Below are 15054 nucleotides of genomic sequence, written 5' to 3'. Positions count from 1 at the left end.
CTTTTGCTATGTTTCTTAAGTGAAAAAATGCTGTCCTAGTGATCTGATTAATATGCGATTTAAAATTCAGATTACAGTCAACAGTTACCCCTAAGCTTTTTACCTCCGTCTTGACTTTTAATCCTAATGTATCCAGTTTATTTCTAATAGCCTCATTGTATCCATTATTGCCAATCACTAAGATTTCAGTTTTCTCTTTAGTTAGCTTGAGAAAGTTACTATTCATCCATTCAGAAATACAAGTCAGACATTGTGTTAGTGAATCAAGAGAATCGGGGTCATCAGGTGCTATTGATAAATACAGCTGTGTGTCATCAGCATAGCTGTGGTAGCTCACGTTATGCCCTGAGATAATCTGACCTAACAGAAGCATGTAGATTAAGAAGAGCAGCGGACCCAGGATAGAGCCTTGTGGAACACCATATAGGATATCATGTGTCTTTGAGTTGTAATTACCACAACTAACAAAGAATTTTCTCCCTGCCAGGTAGGATTCAAACCAATTTAAGACATTTCCAGAGAGGCACACCCATTGACTAAGGTGAATTCTAAGAATATTCTGATCAATGGTGTCAAATGCGGCACTCAGATCTAAGAGGATGAGAACAGATAAATGGCCTCTGTCTGCATTTACCCGCAAGTCATTTACTACTTTAATGAGTGCAGTTTCTGTGCTGTGATTTGTTCTAAAACCTGACTGAAATTTATCAAGAATAGCATGTTTATTGAGGTGGTCATTTAACTGCATAATGACTGCCTTCTCTAGAATTTTACTTAAGAAAGGCAGGTTAGAGATGGGTCTAAAATTTTCAAGAGCAGAGGGGTCAAGATTATTTTTCTTAAGTAGGGGTTTAACTACAGCAGTCTTAAGACAGTCTGGGAAGACCCCCGTATCTAATGACAAATTTACTATGTCAAGAATATTATCAGTTAGCACGCCCGATACTTCTTTGAAAAAATGTGTTGGTATTGGGTCAAGGACACAGGTGGAGGGTTTCGGTTGAGAAATTATTTTATGTAAATCAGGTAGATCTATCCTAGTGAAAGAGTTTAATTTGTTTATAATGGAGTACTGGGGTTTAGGAGGATCTTTAGTGTTGGGGAGATATACTATGTTATTTCTAATATCATTAATTTTTTTGATTGAAAAATACAGCAATAGCCTCACAGGTTTTACTGGAAGTACTTAAAAGGCATTCCTTTGAGTTACCTGGGTTTAGCAGACAATCAATTGTCGAGAATAAGACTCTGGGATTACTAGCATTGTTATTTATAATCTTAGAGAAATAGCAGCGCCTCTCAAGACGGACTGTGTTATTGTATTCTGTTATTTTAACTTTTAATATTTCATAGTGGATAGTTAGTTTAGTCTTCCTCCATTTAAGCTCAGCTCTACGGCATGTTCTCTTTAAATCAGACACTCTTTGGGTCTTCCATGGTATAACAATGCTAGAAGATTTTTTAACTGTCTTTTCAGGTGCAACTATGTCAACAGCAGCTCTCACTTTAGTATTAAATCTTTCCACCTTACTATTTACATTCTCCTCGCTATTATAGTTGGCACTATAAATGGACTGATTGCTTAGAATGTTTGTAAGTTTTAAAGCTGCTGATGAGTCAAAGAAGCATTTTTTAACAATATGCTTCTCATGAGTGTTTTCTATCATCATTTCTATATTAAAAAGTAGAAGAAAATGGTCTGATAGACCCGTATCAATGACCTGCTTTATATCAACTTTTAGTCCTTTAGTAATTACTAAGTCTAACGTATGACCTGCTTTATGTGTAGGCTGATTAACGAGCTGTCTCAAATCAAAAGAGTCCAGGAGGTTCAAGAATTCTTTTACTTTTTGGTCACACTGATTATCTATATGAAAATTAAAGTTGCCGACTATTAAGAGTGTGTCATAGTTCGTAATTAAAATTGACATTAAGTCAGAGAATTCCTCAAAGAAAGACGCATTAAATTTAGGAGGTCTATACACGGATAATACTAGAACATGAGAATCTCCATGGATAACAACGGCGAGATACTCAAAGGACTTGAATTTACCAAAACTGACATCTTTACATTTTAACCGACTTGAGTAAATGTTTGCTAGTCCGCCGCCTCTCTTTCTTTGGCGATCCGCACGAGTGAAACTGTAATCCAGAGGCACAGATTCGATTAAAACAGCTGCGCCACCTGAGCTAAGTCACGTTTCGTTTAGTGTAATAAAATTAATTTTTCTATCACCAATAAGATCGTTGATAAAAAAGTCTTGTTAGTTAAAGCTCTAACATTTAATAGTGCCATATTTAACGTTTCGGAGGGGCAGAGATGAATACTATGTGCGTTATTGATATTTGGAACAGGAACTAAGTTATTTTTATTAGCGCCACTCTGTGTGTATTTTTTGTTTAATCTATAGTCTGTTTTTATAGTTTTAATACATTGTTCATCTAAAGTAGTAATTTTAATTAAATTATTGGTGTTTATGCCGTATTGCCTAGATTTTCTACGTGCATTGAGATTGGTTATTAGAGTATTAATGTTGAGCACTTTTACGGAAGATTTTATTAAACAATTATCATGTCCTAGCACAGCAATAGCATTTCGGAAGGGGTTAACAGTACAGATAGATAGTCAAGATAAACGAATTACCTTAGATATGTTTTCGGAGAGGACCCGGGCACCGAAACTGTTTGGATGCAGGCCATCTTTCTTGAAGAAACGCGGCCTTTCCCAAAAGAGGTCCCAGTTGTTGATGAATCCGATGTCTTGATTCTTGCAGAAGTCTTGCAGCCAGTTGTTTAATCCTAGCAGACGACTGTAGTACTCGTTTGATCATCTGACGAGAGATAGTGGACCCGAAATGAAAATCTTTGCCGATGGGGTCCTCTCCTTTGTGTCTTTAATTACTGCTGCGAAGTCAGCCTTGAGGATTTCCGACTGTCGGTGCCTTATGTCGTTCATGCCAGTGTGCAATACAATCGCTCCAACTGCCCTCTTCTTGTGCTTCTCGTAGATTGCCGGCGCACGTCTCATCACATCTTGGACACGAGCAACGGGAAAACAAGAAACAAAAGATTTTCAATTAGGGCATGCGATATTGAGGTTTCTAACAATCGAATCACCTACCACTATTACATCACCAGGGGTTGAAGGCAAACTGGGGATGCGGAGAGGGTTGAACCGGTTCTGAGTCGAGATGCTCGCCTGTGCCGATGGAGGTGTTCTAGCCTTGAACCCCCGCCTGCATAGCTGAAATACGCCGAGGTCTTCATCGGTGTCGTCGTCGCTCCTACGAGGCGTGGGGGTGAAGTTTACTTGAGCGGCACAACGCAGGGTTGATGTTACGCCGATTTCAGATGGCGAGGATGGTTTATCCAGCAGCCGATCCTTCAGATCCCTACGGTATCTTCGTCTGGACAGGAGTTTCTGAATCTGTTCGTCGAGTGCCTGAAGTTCTTCTACGACGACGGCAACGCGATTCATCTCACTGTCGGCCATTGTCTTCTTCTGCTTCCACTTTGTGCCCTAGGAAGAATGAGAGAGAGAGATTGGTTAGTTAGCGAACAGACATACAAACGGGTCTAAAAAACTATAGGAAATTTCACACTTGGACCGCAAAATTTTTAAAACCGTTTCTTAGCGAGCACCTATGGGCCAAGGGTAACCTACATTCCAAATTTCAAGTCTCAAGTCCTCATGGTTCAGGAGATTTCGTAATGTGTGAGTCAGTGGTATTTGGCTTTTATATATACAGTGGTGCATCCGGAAAGTATCCACAGCGCATCACTTTTTCCACATTTTGTTATGTTTCAGCCTTATTCCAAAATGGATTAAATTCATTTTTTTCCTCGGAATTCTACACACAACACCCCATAATGACAACGTGAAAAAAGTTTACTTCAGGTTTTTGCAAATTTATTAAAAATAAAAAAATACTTTCTGGATGCACTGTGTATAGATTTCTAAACCCATACAATTTTTAACTACTTTACTTCATTTACAGTGCTCTGTAAAAGTGTTCTTCAAAAATGACAATTTATTTTTAAAATTATTTTTAATTTATTTTAGAGACATTTCCAATTCATTACTTCTCGGTTTCCCTATATCAGTGGTCAACAAGTTTCTGCTTGCCTTTGAAAAAGACAATTTGTTCCAGTGTAATGCCAGTGATGCACTGCTTCTTTCACCTTGAGTTTACATGCAAACAGACAACCTCTTCCTCCTTTTTTGTGCTGTTGCTCTCGTCTCAGTAAGAATGACAACTTTACAATCTTAGCAATCTTTATTAGTGGTTAATGAAGACATGAGTGTACTGCAGTTGTCATGCTTAACCAAACACCTTTGAACATCTCTGCCCATGCATGTACACTATGGGGAAAAAAGCACTGTTACCACAGTGAATGTATAGGTGAATTCCAGCTCCTTTAACACTTTGTGTCCACAAATATCCTGTGACAGTTCTCTGTTCTTCTATAATGTAAAACCAATGATATGTTAAAGATGTTATAGCAACTTGCATACTAACAGCAAGGTGGTACCAAACCACCTTACTGACAGTTACAATATTCAGCGAGCTACATCAGAAAAATATCTTGTAAAAAAAGAAATGGGTAGACTTAGTTTCAGTGTATATTTCACTTATGTGAATGTGTATGGTCTGCACTAACACTGTCATTTCCCGTTGAGATCAATAAAGTATCTATATGTTAATGTGCAGTATCTATTTATCTATGCAAGGAATGTGGCAGGAAACAGAAAGTGACTTTGGTAAATGGTGATCACTTAAGGGTGGAGCCTCATTTTACACTCCTGAGTAAATTAAATTGAAAGTACCTAAGGTAAGAATACTGGTAAATGGCCTCTCCATAGGCATAGCAGAATGTGCCATGGTATTTTTATGGGATCATATGAAAAAGACAGGCAAGGTATTTTTACAGGAAAACTCATTGTGTACAGAAGTATTTTGTAGGAACAACCAGGATGTAAATAAATTATACAGATTTTATTTTGTTGATCAACATATACTGTATGTTAATCCATTAATCACACATATCAAACCTACACATAGGCCTGATCACTAACAATAATGGAATGGCTTACAGACCTGAGATTCACGTTCTGGCTCAGTGGTGCTCTGACTAAAATTGCACCCAAATTGGTAATGATAAATGTGTTCTGAGACTTTTCAGGCAGAGGTTAGCATGGTTGTTATGGTTGTTGTTCAGGGATCTGAAGAGAAGCAACATGCATACATAACAATAATGTCCCAATTTCATCATTATTATTATACCCCTTAGAGCTCAACATCAAAGTCAAGCAAAAAATTCATCAGCTAAATGAAATTATGAAAATAAAAGTACATTCTTCCTTATTCTTCCAATTAAAATTGTGTACTTATCATAATATTGCAGGTAGGTCTCCTTGCTACTGATAAATGACTTCTGTTGCACATGACCACAGCCAAAGTTCAATTAAAGATATTAAAGACATATGATAAATCACTTGTTCCTACGGTTATAATAATTATCATTATGTAAATGAAAATCATACCTCAGATGGGGAATCAAAGGTGTTTAATCAGTCATTTAATCCTTACCATCTAATCCCCTTACTTCAAAAAATTTTAATAATTGTGTCATACAAATTTACATAATAATATAAACCTAAATTAAGTGATCCTTAAGTGATCTATCCATCCATTCCACCATAGCCTGCTTATCCATTTCAGGGGTATGTGATGGAGGGGCTATCATGCACAAAGTTGGAAACCTACCCAGTCTTCTGTGAATCTGTTTTAGTTAAATATCAATGATTGGAAGAAAAGAAGGTCAAAGTCATAGAATTTGGATATGCAGATTTTTTTAAGAAAAGACAATTCCCAGAATCTCAATGACTAAATATCTTTTGTACATTTTTACCATAATCACTGTGAGTTTAATGTATTTTGAACCAAACAAAATTAGGTAATATCAATAGACTGGCAGACTGTGAGATAGCACTTTCATCAACACAGCTAAAAGAAAACAATATTAAGTATTGTAAACTATACTAATTATTTTTGGTGAAACAAATTCAAGGGCAAAAATTTTAAATATTTATAAATAGTTGAATGTATTAATAGGAAAAATCACAAACTAGTACTGTATTTATTTCATTAACATTAGAGGAAAAACAGAAATTGCATCTTTAAAATGTGAAAGAAAACCAGAGAAAATATATCCACAGTCAATTACTGTTAATCTATACTTAAAATTATAAAGGTTCCATGGTGGATCCTGCTGGTCCTTTTTTAACACTCCTTGGTACTGGGATAAGGCATTTAAGATTAATAACAATAACTGTAGGGCATATGAGAGCATGAGTGAAACCATTACCATTAAGAAGAATATTAGGAAAGTTAAAATGCTGTTGGAGAGAAAAATTGCAGATAAGTTGAAAGATGACCCAAAAAGTTTCTTTCCTTATTTTAGTAGTAAAAAACAGTCATGGATGAGGCAAAGTATCAGGAATAGTAAGAGGAAATTAAAATATTCAGACAGTGAAATTAAAAATGCTCTAAACTTGCACTTTTCTGAAGGTTTCACATGTGAGGAAATGGATAACCTCCCAGCAGTAAAAGGGACTATTAAGGTGGTACTGAATGATTTGGAAATTGTAAGAGGGAGAAGTACAGCTTAGATTAAATATGCTTGAATATAACAGATCACCTGAGCCATGTAACATTTATCATCAACTGCTTAAGGAAGTTAGTGAGTGCATATATAAACATTTGACACATATTTTTATTTCATTAAATAAAAAGAGTGATCAAGCAGATTCAAGTAGCTACAGGCCAGTAAACTTAACATGCATCACAGACAGATTAAAGGAAGAAATTATTAAGGAGAAGATTGAGCACTATAAATCAAGAATACGTGTTTTAGGGAATAGCATGTGTTCAGAGAGTGGAGCTTGTGTTTTAATAATATGCTTGGAATTCTATAAGGAAGAAAAAAAGGAAATGATCAGAGTGGTGCCATTGATAATATTGTGATGTGTCTTGCCAGTGCTTGGGCTGTAGGGAGTGGAAACAGTGTTGGGGTGGAGTCTTGGGGGAACACTTTTATTCCTGTTATATGTGTTCACCCAAGAGTGGTGGCAATGAAGTCACTGATAATATTTCCAGACTAATTCAAAAACTTGGACCATTGTCTCCTGATGTCGCAGATTTTATTTTAAGTAATTGAAACCAATTTTCACTAAAGAAAAATCTGACAATCTTTCATCATCATGCATAATCCATGAAAACGGAGTGTTTGGCCAATGCTACAGAAGTATTAAATGCATTTATACATCTATAGAGTCAAACCTCAGCTGGGTTCATAGGATCATAACTATGTCAACCTCATTCTTCAATATATCCCTGTCTTCAAAAGAGAAAAAGCAGAAATTAAACAAATCAAATTTGACAAGAGGAGCCTGTCACACACTGGTAAGACTTCTTTTCAGAGCATTGACTGGTCGGTCCATCCTTAAAGAGGCATGTGTGACTATTGATGAATTGACTAACAGATTAGAAGTTACAGTATATCTCATTCTGCAAGGACACCATCATTCTGTTTAATCTGTCAAGGTATCGTTTATTCTAGCAACAAGCTTTGGGGTTACTTAAGATTTAAAGACACTGCTAAATAATAAGAACAAGGCATTTCAACAGGGAATTATGTCTGAACAAAGAGAATTACTAAAAGAAGTGAAAGATAAAAATAAGACATTCAAAGCTGACGTGTAATGATAGGATAGAGGGTGAACTATGAGCTGACATGGTCTGTTTATTATGGAAAAATATTAAAATAATAGTTGGCATTTACTGTAAAAAAGTAATTGAGTGCAATTGATGTAAGTTAAAACCTGTTATCAAAATGTTATTTATGAGATAAATTTGAGACACACATTTTACTTCAGAGATTGTAGGGCAAAGGACTAGAGTCAAGATTGGAGCTAGGAGTAAGCATTTCAAAAATTGCAAAAAAGTCAGAAAAAGCTAAATACCTCTAAAACTATACTTATGGCTATAGACTTTAATTGACGTTAATACATCAATTAATAACTTTACCTCTGACTTTATTTTCCTTACCTTTCTAGGCAGATGGGATTCCCAGCCTTTGGACTTATATCAAAGTAACCCAAGAGCACACATTTTAATAAACAGACTAATGCAATTTACTGGTAAACACTAAGATTATAAGAAATGTGACAACTGCATATACAGTGTCAATAACTTGATTACTTGCAGCCATGGTTTAAAACAGGGGTGTCCAAATCCAATCCTGGAAAGCTGCAGTGGCTAACCATTCTTTTAATTAGTGATCACGTATTTCTGCTAATAAACTTCTTCAGCCTTGATTTTAATTGACTTACTCTTTAAGACTAAGACCCCTCGTTTATTTTTTACTTAATTAGCAGCCAAAAAATAATAAGATACAAAACAAGCCAACAAGTGACCACCTAACCTGTGTCTGTCACAAAATATTCTTCTAATATAATTGGGGCTGGCCCTACACAACTTCATACCAGTTACACAACCAGATGTCTAAGTAGCACTGAAGCCATCATTTCTGATGACAGCCACCCAGCTCGTCCCTCGTTTTCACTTCTGCCTTCTAGAAAGTGCTACCAGGTCCTCACCACTCACTCCGACAGCTTCATGGACAGCTTCTTCACCCAGGCTACAAGGTCACTGAACTCCCAGTAACCTGATCCTATCTGCCCTGCACTATTACTGTGTTCATCATAAGATGTAGCTGCGTCATTGTGTCAGAAGTGGGATCAGACTGCTCTGATGATTCTTTCCTACAGCACTGGGTTTTAGACTGCGTTGTAAGAAAGAACAGCCAACACTCCATAAAGCAGGTCTGCCTTTTGTAAAAAAATGTTGTTTCTCATTAGCTAACTCAGTTCTGTCAGTAGATCATTATCAGAGAGCCTTGAAATCAAACTGGCAGAGGGTCTGGTAAGTTTTTTTTGTGTGTGCATTTATAATTGGCTCAAGGTGGATCCTTGAGGATGTTAGGAGCGATTCTCCTACACATATACTGGTATTAAAAAAGAAAATCAAAAAGAGGCCTTGATAAATTTCCAAACCTTCTACTCCAGACCCCATAACATAGAAAAATAAGGTACAGGAAAATTTTTGCCAAATAAAACTGCTTCTGTCTCAAGCTTCAGTCTTCCTAACTTTCAAAAACAATTCTTTTCATTTGTTCATGAGACGCAGGGATTTTTCTCAGGCTGTGCTTGATCAGGAACACAATAATTATTATTCCAAGGCTTAGGTCCAGTGGATACAGCGCTTCCAGCATGTCTTAGAGCCATAGCAACAGTGCATCTGGCGTTAGATCCTGCACAGCCTTCACTGCTAGGGCATAATGTCACACTTTTGCTGTTTAATGCTGTAACTATTATATTGACTAAAGCGGCTACTCTGCACTTGAAAGACTGAGTAAATATGAATTGAGAGTGCATAGAAAAGGCTAAGCTTCCAAATGTATGTTCATCACATGGGGCAGACATATATGTCTTGACTGGGGTTTGAATACTAGCTAAAGATTTTTTTGCTTTTGAGGTAGTCCATGAATGTGGGGCTCTTTGGCAGCATCATGAATTTTTAATATCTTCTGGCTCCTCTATTAGACAGAGCATGCTAATTTTAAATTTTCTCGATGCTTTACAGTTGCCATCAGCAATAGCTGTGATAAAATGTCAGGTAATGTGCCTGACAGAGTAACTAGAGGAAATTGTTTAGCTGACTTGCACGCCAAGCAGGCTGTAGTGACAGTTAGTGAAAAGGAAAGGTAGGTCTAGTTAGCAGGTGGCTGTGCAACTGATACTGAGGGTCTGTTAAGTGTTCCAAGGATGGCTGCCTTGCAGCCCCACAGTCCCTTCAGTCCTGGTTGGCCTAAATTTCTCATGTCAAAAGGGTGTGTGTGTTTTCTTATTAAGCCCCTGGTTTTACTACACAAGAGGAGGATTTTTCAGAGAAGGGCAACAAAGAAACTTTATACATGAAAATGTTTATTTTCAGAAGTTTCAAAAGTACAAAGAAAAGCTCAGAAGAGAAAAAAGATGCACTAAGTTGACAAAATGCAATCCAAAGGCAAATAAGTCCATATATGTAAATCCAGCACCAGAATCCAATAAGCAGAGCAACATAAAAAAAAAATAAAACAAAAACAGAAATTCAAATAAGAAACACAGTACACACTATCATTCCAACAGACTTCAATGTGCCATACTTGAGCTCTACTTTGGCTTTGGCATAAATAGCCAGAGGGAGGGTCCAGACATAATGATGTCAGGGTGGCTCCGCCTTTTGGGGGCTCCACCCACAATGAACTTGATGCACAAGCAAATTTAAAGCAGCATTACATAATTAGAAACATAACAGAAAATAAATAAAAATAAAACACATGGTAATTAACAAAGAACAATAAAATACATGAACACATATACTGTAATACCATAACAGGCTTGATCTTTTGATAGTTAATTTGAGGAAAGTTGGCAAAGACTGAATTATAATAATCCATCTCTCTGCAGAAATGTCTGCATGCCATCTCTTTTATAAAATTCAGAAAGTAAACTTATCAAATGAGCACAAAGAGACGCAAGATGATTCAGCAACATCAAAATAAAGAATTCAGAAAAGCTAGTGGTAGAAGGGTAACTATTATTGTAAGTCTCTTCTTTTTAAATTGAAGACCTTGTCTACCACTGAAAGCCTAACAAAATGTGATGATGCTCACCTTATCCTACACCTCTCTGCCTCCCTCCCCTCTCTCAAAACACTCAGTGAAGTATGGTTCACTTAACTCTGTGAGACCACAACCATTCTCTGATTTCAAAGTTTCTATTCTTTCAATGCGGTGGCTGATTTGGATTCCCTAGACTCAAAAGCAATAAAGTCAGGAAGTCTGTTATAACCGGTGCTAAAGCATTTTTATTTAGAGATGCTCTGCTGATATTTCTTCAGTGTAGTATTCAATTTTGATATTCTTGTACTGCGGTGGGCTGGCACCCTGCCCAGGATTGGTTCCTGCCTTGTGCCCTGTGTTAGCTGGGATTGGCTCCAGCAGACCCCCGTGACCCTGTGTTCGGATTCAGCGGGTTGGAAAATGGATGGATGGATGGATGGATATTCTTGTATGTAAGAATGATTGGGGGTTTGGCTTACTCTGACTCATGATAGATAGATAGATAGATAGATAGATAGATAGATAGATAGATAGATAGATAGATAGATAGATAGATAGATAGATAGATAGATAGATAGATAGATAGATAGATAGATAGATAGATAGATAGATAGATAGATAGATAGATAGATAGATAGATAGATAGATAGGGGAGAGGGAAATTTAGCTGATAGGAAAGGAAAGACTGTAGCACTTTAGAGGCACAGGGAAGAGGCTGGACCTGTTTTTTTGCATTTATTACCATATATACTTGCATTTAAATTCTCCTGCGAATAAGTCGGGGCTTGATTTTACCATGTAATTTCCAGTATTTTATAATGTTGGTCGTATAAGTCGAATGCAGAAAACTCACGCTATTAATCCAGGAGATTATGATATGCTAACGCCCACCTGAGAGAGTACCCATGGAGCAGACTGCCTTTTTTCTGTGTATTGTGCCTACGTGACCACACAGTAATACCTAAACTATTTCGAAGCGTCGATTGTATTGTTCTGTGTTTTTTGTATCTCACACCCTCATACACCTTTATCGTAACAGCATCCCTTATCTACAATGGACTGTTTGATCAGAAGAAAATATGAAGCTGGTTTTAAATTAAAAGTCGTTGAAGTGGCAAAAAAAATTGGTAACTGCACTGATGCAACCAAAATTCTATGCGTCTGAGAAACTGATGTGAGATTGGAGGAGGCAAGAAGATGTAAAAAAAAAAAAGTAAGTGTCGCATTTTTGAATGGGCGTATAAGTCAGGGTCTGATTTTACGATCAATTTTTTGGGTTTCAAGACCCAACTTATACATGAGTATATACAGTATTTGTTTTATTTTAAGTACTGGATATAACTTTAACTAACAATCTATATTTGGAAGTTACTAAAAGTCCTCTATTTGTACTATCATTTTTGTTACATGGAAGCTTTGAGTATAATAATATTAGGCATTTTGAATCCTGTTATTAATATTATGTATATTAATTGAGCTAATTTTATACACATTTATTTGTTCATTGTGGATTTAAAGTAAACCAACCTTTGCCCAGTAATTATGATATGAACATCTTTCTTTTCACATTATAGGTAAATTTAGGTTAAACCTTAAAAGCATTAAGCAGCAGAAATTGTCACTGGGTTTTCCTGTTAAGAGGCTCAATAAATATGAGATAAGAACAATACAAATACATTAATGGTTTGAAATAACACCACAGACGTAAGAGCCATCTGGACAAAGCTGTGAAAATAGTTACAAATGGCCTTTACATCATAGGATGAAAGGCTTTCAAAAAATTTCAACTTCATTAATTTAACAAACCAGCTTTACCAATGAAGAAGTGATATTTCAGCCCCTTTTAATGACACTGTAGGAGGAGGAACACACTAAACCAATTTTTAAAATATATAAAATAATGGAAATACAAGAAAATGTTCTGGCATGTACCTGAATAAGTCTTAGCATCTACTCCCATATAAAAATCATAAGAAAGAATGTTAATAGTAGGATGATATGGAAAAAATACAAAAAACCTAAAATTGGCACCCATAGAAATACTAAAATAAAAACTACAAACTTCCATTCATTTTGTCTGCCTGCTTTGTTCAAATTAGGGTCAAGGGGACTGTAGTATACTCTGGCAGCTTTGGGCCCTAGATGGATTGCAGGTCATTTGCAAGGCACATCAACTTTCATAAACAGAACCCTTTATAGGAGAGCCATGGCTGGACATCTACATGGGCTAGCCTAGACTACAGTCCAGGGGCCCAGAAATTAATTTAACATGCTATAGGAACAGCATCTGCCACAACACGGCAACCTGAATGTGAACTTTTGCAGCAAAAAGCACAAGAATATGAAAGCAATATTGTCTGTAATAACAGTAACAGTTCTTCAGAACTTGCCAGTTAAATAATTAAAGATTGTAGTTCTTGATGGTAAAGCATAGAAAGGTGATGATATATTTCAGCCAGGTTTCCTCCCTTGGCTGAGGTTCAGTTTTTTTATGTCCTTTTGTTAATTTTTGATTCTTTTGTATATGTCGTAAATGAATATTGCTTGTGTTTATTATTTGTATTCTTTGTTTATAATTTTGTCTTCTGTATGTACAATGCCTTGGTTATGTCCCATGTGTTTTTTGGGTGGGGTCCCCCAAAAGGTGGGGCCACATGCCAATCACCACCCACTAATTTAGGGGGGGCCTTCCATGGATTCTGGCAGTTCATTTCAAATGCATTCTGGAGTGGTGAGTTCTTGTGCTTTGTAAATTCTTTATGCCTTGTGATTTCTGTGAATTTTTTGACATTCTGCTTTGTGGTTTAAATTTAGAGTATCATGTGTTTCACCCAATTCTATTTTGTGTTTGTGTTCCACAGAGCTTCATAGTAACTGGAACTTTTGAAGAATACATTTTTTTTTAAAGATTCAGTGCTTTCAGGGTTTGACAGTGATATCCCCCTCTAGTGGCCATTTTTGAAAGTGCATTTAGAAGTTATTGAGATTTATGTACTTTGAGACTCTTAGTTCAGAACAGTTTTACACAGATGGTAAACTATGATGCCACCTCTAAATGTGTGATGGTCAACTGTCAGGGATTTCACTCACTGAATTTCTAGGACACAAGGCAAATATATCTGATGCAAATGTTCCTTTACAGAGTTTCAGTCTATTCATAATTGACGGCATATTAAATATAATTGTGACTGAGATCAACAGGTGTGAACAGCAGCCGACTCAGTAGCACACACTGAAACCAAATTACCAGGTGCGCAAGTGATCTGATGTCAGTTTTGTCTAGTTGCTGGTTTTGTTTGCAGTAATTGTATACCAAAAACTTGAAGCTGAAATGTACTTGTCAACAAAGCCTTTATTTGAAATGCCTTATGGACAGCAAATCATGAGTGCACAACTTTTCACTTCTCTTGTTTTGTCATTTTATTGACAACAATTTACCTGTCACTTTACACAGTAGTTAGAAATTCTGTTTGGAAATACAACTATTCTTTGAAGTACTGAAAGACTGGTCTACATAACTGAACAGAAAGCTTTTGTTGACAGATCACTTATGGTTTGGTTAGACCACTTGGCAATGGAGTGATACAAGCGCCACCTCGTACAATTATTAAGTTGGTAGTATCTCTACTGGACAACAGATAAAGTTTATTGATAACTTGATAATAGTGCCCAAAGTCTGCAAACTGGTGAATATTTAAACTTTTTTTTCATTTCTTTCTTAGATTTATTGTAATAGCAAAAAATACCTGATATGGTGAAAATAATAAGGAGCCAGAAAAATGTTAATTCCCCCCCCCCCCCCCTTTCTCCTTCCCTCTACCCTCTTTAAACAGTTGTTTTAGGTGCTTTCGCATACACTGTGAGAAGCACTTATTGCAATATCTACAGTATGTTCGACTATCTGTCCATCTCTCTGTTCTATAGAAAAAACAAGGCCACCCATGGACCAATTATATTGAAAATATTCTTTAAAGAAGTCTGTTTAGATGGTTCAGTTTTCATTGTGGTATTTCAAACATATTGCGCTGCACAAACATTTGAAATTTTGAAATCTCCCGCTGAAAAGGTGGCAAATCTGCAAACTTGGCGATCAGAAAAACATTCCGTATGATTTCAACTATGAATTAGTTTACCTTTTTAGTTTTACCTTGACAGCAGATACACCAATTGAATATTTTGTATATGTTTGTTTTTCACTCATCTGGCAGTCCCATGAATGTCCAATTTATATCATTTTGATGTTGAGGATGATGCATGTGCTCAATTAGTTCATATTATTATTATTATTATGGCAGCACCCTTCTCCTACTGCTTAAGGTAAGTTAA

Source organism: Erpetoichthys calabaricus, chromosome 4 (genome assembly GCF_900747795.2).
Source record: "Erpetoichthys calabaricus chromosome 4, fErpCal1.3, whole genome shotgun sequence".
In the NCBI taxonomy this organism is placed as follows: Eukaryota; Metazoa; Chordata; class Cladistia; order Polypteriformes; family Polypteridae; genus Erpetoichthys; species Erpetoichthys calabaricus.
Note: the sequence above shows the minus strand (reverse complement) of the source record.